Raw genomic sequence first — 6,000 nt, forward strand, 5'->3', positions numbered from 1 at the left:
ATCTTAGTTCATGCACAAAGTCTTTTACTGGACTGAGTATCTCCCTGCTGGTCCAGTGATTAAACACTTTGCCTTCCACACATGGGGTTCATTCAAGTTCATTCCCTGACCAGGAAACTAATATCCCACATGCCCCGCAGCCAAAAAAAAATTGAAATGTAATCTTTATATCTTTCAACTCTAGCAAAACCAAGACGTTAACCAGGAATATAATTATTATTGGGAATACAGTTGTGTAGAGGAGAAAGATGTTAAAAATCACTGTCTACTCTGGGTGTCAAATACATTAGATAAACCACTGCTTAGAGATCCCTTCTGCATGCATGCTAAGCCACTTCAGTGTTGTCCAACTCTTTGCAACCCCATGGACTGCAGCCTGCCAGACTCCTCTGTCCATGGGGCTCTCCAGGCAACAGTACTGGAGTGGGTGGCCACGCCCTCCTCCAGGGGATCTTCCCAACACAGGGATCGAACCCGAGTCTCTTACATCTACCTGCACTGACAGGCAGGTTCTTTACCACTAGATTTCTTTACCCAGAGATTTCACACCCACCACTAAAACTTTTTTTTTCCCAATCTCTTTCAGGCTGATGGAAAGCTCACTCACTTTCTGAATCATCTGGGGGAGGTGAACTAGGAGAGGCTGGAGTATGCAGGACTGGAGACCTGCCTCACTGCCTGAGCGGTGTGCCCTAGCCTCCACCGCATCAGGAACCTCCCTCCCGGCCAGCCTCCCACTGACTCTGTTTTATCTCCATCTCTCGCTGCAGCTACCACATTGAGATGCCTGCCTGACTCCCACAGGCAGTGAAGGGACAGCGCCGCCTCTGTGAAATTAACGTGAAACCCATCTGCCTACAGAAGGCCTGGAGATTGTCTTAGGTGATGGCTGGAGGAGTACTGTCCGGCCATAGAACTTTCGGCAGAGAGCGAATCAACGCAGCAAGTCAGCAAGCGTTCCTTGGGCGCCCCCTGCAGGTAGGTAGAATCTGCCACTCGTCCTTCCCTGAAGCCAAAATCTCCCAGGCGGTGGCTCCAAGCAGTGCTTAGAAAACCTGCATAATGAGGGCAAACACAGGAAAGAGAGAAAAAGAAATCCAGGAAGAAGCTGCTTTCAGTTCAGCATCTTTGTCAGTTTGTATCGTTCAAAAATGAGATTTATATTTTACAATGTAGTCTTTTTGGTTTTTTGTTTTTTTTTTTCACTTTGAATTTCAGAAGGTATCTTTTCGGTGCTTAGCGCACTGGTCCTGGCTGATGTCCAACGACCTGGCAGTCTTTCTGGAAATCTCCCTGCAGACACACACATACATGTGTGCTAAAACATATGCCTATATGCACTCACTGCCACATTAATTGTAACAGGGAAAAAAAAACAAATGGCCTTTGGTACAGGATGGCTGAATGAAATATAAAACACCTATTTTATGGAGAACTCGGCAGCATTAAAAAAAAGAAAAAGAAAGAAAGGTGAGGCTTGTATTTGCTGATAGGAAAAAATTTTTAAGATATAAGTGAAGAAAGCAAGATATAGAACAGTGCATACAATAGGGTACCACTTAAGCAGATATATGGGTTTCCCAGGTGGCTCAGTGGGTAACGAACCCGCCTGCAATGCAGGGGACGCAGGAGCCATGGGTTCGATACCTGAGTCAGGAAGGTCCCCTGGAGGAGGGCACGGCAAGCCACACCAGTGTTCTTTGCCTGGAGAGTCCCATGGACAGAGGAACCTGGCCAGCTATAGTCCATGGGGACACAGAGTCAGACATGACTGAGCAGGCACACACAAGCAGATGTTTAGATACTTGTATAATGACAAATATTTCTGGAAAGATACACAGGAGTCAGAATGATTATCTTGGGCAGGGACGGGACTGGAATGAACACACATGGGGAGAATTTCGGGGTTTTTTGATTAAACCTTCCAAACTGGTATACATACAGGGTCGACCCTGGAACAGTGTAGGGGGGTTAGGGGTGCCAGCTCTCAACACACCTGAAAACCCAAGTATAATTTATAGTCAGCCTTCATTATCCACCATTCCATATCCTTGGATTTAACCAACTATAGATTGCATAGTGCTGTAATATTTAGTATTGAAAGCCAATCCAGATATAACTGGACAAGTGCAGTTAAACCTATGCTGTTCAAGGATCATTGTAATTTTATTTTAGTATCTATATAATATATACATTCTCCAGGCAAGAATACTGGAGTGGGTAGCCATTCCCTTCTCCAGGGGGATCTTCCCCATCCAGGAATCAAACCTGGGTCTCCTGCATGGCAGGTGGATTCTCTACCATATGAGCCAACTAGGGAAGCCCCCAATACATAAATAGTATAATATATTAGTATATGTGACCTAATAGGGCATCAACTTCTGGCTAAGATTGGATAATGGAGATTGACTGTACCGTCCCATCTACTCAAAAAACACCCAGAATATATGGAACAATGATTTTCAAGACACCGGACATCAAGCATGAAGGACAGTCCTCTCTGATGGGAAACGAATGAGGTGAGTCCCCCGACCATCGAAGCTCACCTCGGGGATGGGGAGTTTCCCAGGCCCTGGTGCAGGGATGGAGAATGTCTCTAGTTAAGGGAGCAGGGAGGTGGGATGCCAGGGTGTGTGGAGTCTGAAGGGCAGAGCTCCGAAGAGGAGGACGCTGCCCAGAAAGACAGTCCCCAGGTCTCCAGGTGAGCAAGATCAGTGCACACCTGTGAGGAAATGACCCCGTGCTGGGGAAGGACCACCCAAGAGCATCAGAGGGAGTCATGCCCAGAGCCCCACCCCCCTCGACCCAGGGTGGGAATCGTTCCCCATCACACCACACTCAGCAGATTTCATCATCTGTGTTACATCAGGTCAAATAGCCAGAGGGTTTTGCCTCAGGATTAGGGCAAAATTAGCCTCAGACTCACCTTGCCGAAAAAGGTCCAGATAGTCCAAGCTATAGTTTTTCCAGTAGTCATGTGTGGATGTGAGAGTTGAACCACAAAGAAGGCTGAGTTCCGAAGAATTGTTGCTTTTGAACTATGGCATTGCCGAAGACTCTCGAATATCCCTAGGACAGCAAGGAGATCAAACCAGTCAATCCTAAAGGAAATAAACCCTGAATATTCATTGGAAGGACTGATATTGCAGCTGAAGCTCCAATACTTTGGCCACCTGATGCAAAGAGCCAGCTCACTGGAAAAGACCCTGATGCTGGGAAAGATTGGGGGCAGGAGGAGAAGGGGACGACAGAGGGTGAGATGGTTGGATGGCATCACCGACTTGATGGACATGTGCTTAGTTGCTCAGTCATATCTGACTCTTTGTGACCCCATAGACTATAGCCCACCAGGCTCCTCTGTCCATGGGATTCTCCAGGCAAGAATACTGGAGTGGGTTGTCATGCTCTCCTCCAGGGGATCTTCCCAACCCAGGGATCAAACCCAGGTCTCCCGCATTGCAGGTGGATTCTTTACCATCTGAAGCACCAGGGAAGCCCAGTGAGTTTGAGCAAACTCCAGGAGATAGTGAAGGACAGGGAAGCCTGGCATGCTGCAGTCCACGGGGTCACAAAGAGTCAGGCACAACTTAACCACCAAAAAACAAGCCCCAGACTCAATACCACTCTGGTCCTGCCTAACAAAGTTTAAAAGCAGGACCCCAGAGATTAAAATGTTTCTAGTCCATTCCCTGTGCAGAAAAAAAAAAGATGAAGAACGTATGTAAAATACAAGAAATTTTCAGCACAAAATAAGGTAAAACTCACAATATCTAATAAAACAGGGGTTCCCAACCTCCAGGATCTCATGCCTGATGATCTAAGATGGAGCTGATGTAACAATAATAGAAATAAAATGTACAATAAATGCAATGTGCTTGAATCATCCTGAAACCTTCCTCACCCCCACTCCAGTCCATGGGAAAAACATCTTCCACAAAACCCTGGTCCCAGAAAGGTTGGAGGCTGCTGCAATTTAAAAAAAAAAAAAAAACTACCAGGCATGAAAAGAGGTAGGGAACTAGGATCCACAAGGGGAGAGGGGAGAATCAATCAATTAAACCCAAACCAGAAATGACATGGATAACAGAATTAGTAGACAAGGACATTTTCAAAGCTATTATAACTGCATTCTATGTGTTCAAGAAGCCAGAGAAAATGTTGGCACATTAAGTGGAGACATGGAAGATATTTAAAAAACAAAAACAAAAACCTGAATTGAACTTCTAGAGATGAAAACTACAATGTCTGTGCTGAAAAACGCACAGGATGAGATTTAAAGGTATGTTTCAGTCAATAGGCTTCCCTGCTGGCTCAGATGGTAAAGAATCTGCCTGCAATTCGGGAGACCCAGGTTCGATCCCAGGGTTGGGAAGATTCCCCTGGAGAAGGAAATGGCAACCCACTCCAGTATTCTTGTCTGGAGAATCCCATGGACAGAGGAACCTGGTGGGCTACAGTCCATGGGGTCACAAAGAGTCCGACACGACTAACACTTTTCACTTTCACTTGGTCAACAGAGGCTGCCGTACAGAATACCACAGAGCGACACACGATGCTATAAACACCAGAAATGTATTTCTCATGGTTCAGGAAGTCTGAGATCAGGGCACCAGCACGGTCCGGTTCTGGCGTCATTTCTCTAACTGACTTACAGGCAGCCGCCTTCTCACTCACTGTGTCCCCACAAGGCCTTTCCTGTGTGGAGAGGTAGCAAGCTAAGTGTCTCCTCTCAAAAAGATTAATCCTGTCATGAGGCGACCCCCCCCCCCAACCATGACCTTATCAAAATTAACAACAGCTCGTCAGAAGACATTCATGAGAGAATTTCCATTCTCAAGCCACAGACTGGAGAAAACTTAGCCAAACCTATAACTGATAAGGAACACGAATCCAGAATATATACAGTGTTCTCAAAACTCAATACTTGAGCAGCCGAAAAAAATTTTTAATGAGCTTAAAATCTGAACATTTTGGCAGAGAAGATAATGCTGACGGCAAGAGAACACCAGAAAAGATGGTAACATAATTTCTCACTAGGGAAATGCCAATTAAAACAACAGTAAACAACTAAACCTAAACCCTGATGCTGGGAAAGATTGATGGCAGAAGGAGAAGAGGATGACAGAGGATGAGATGGTTGGATGGCATCACCGACTCAATGGACATGAACTTGGGAAAACTCCGAGAAACGGTGAGGGACAGGGAGGCCTGGCATGCCGCAGTCCATGGGGTCCCAAGGAGTTGGACAGGACTAAGCGACTGAAAAGGCAACTAAAAAACAACAAAGATACCACCACGCACCTATTAGAATGTCAAAACCTGAAAGGCTGGTTATCCTCATTGTGGGCAAGAATATGAGGCAACTATAACTCTCAGACACTGCAGGTAGGGATGGACAATGTTTCTGAAGACCACTTTGGCAGTTTCCTCCCATCCCACTCCTGGGTGTTTAGCCCAGAGAAACGGAGGTGTGCCGCACCATGGAGACTCATACAACAGACTCACAGCAGCTTCATCTGTTACATCCCCCAGCTGGAAGCAACCCGCATGTCCATCCACAGGTACGTGGATTAACCGTGCTGTAAGCACCCAATGCCAGCCAGAAGAAATGAACTTCACCCACTCAACAACCTGAATGAACCCAAAAGAAACACGGTGAAAGAAGTCACGGACTTCCCTGGTGGTTCAGGGGTTAAGAATCCACCTGCCAATGCAGGGCACACGGGTTCGATCCCCGGTCCGGGAAGATCCCACACACCTCGGGCAACTGACTGACTATCAGAAGGGGGCCCAGAGGCCAGCTGCTCTAACTGGCCTCGGAAGTCCCTCAGCGTTTATATACTTTAGAGCAACCAGAGGCGTTCTGTTACTTTGGATGTACATTCATTTCAAAAATTATTTGGAAGGTATTCTAGAAAGTAACACTGCTCACACCTAGGTGTTTTTAAGGGTATAATTGAGCTGACTATCCAAGGTGGGCATCTGGTTAAGCTTAACATT

The sequence above is a fragment of the Dama dama genome, chromosome 10, assembly GCF_033118175.1.
Source record: "Dama dama isolate Ldn47 chromosome 10, ASM3311817v1, whole genome shotgun sequence".
NCBI classification, from domain to species: Eukaryota; Metazoa; Chordata; class Mammalia; order Artiodactyla; family Cervidae; genus Dama; species Dama dama.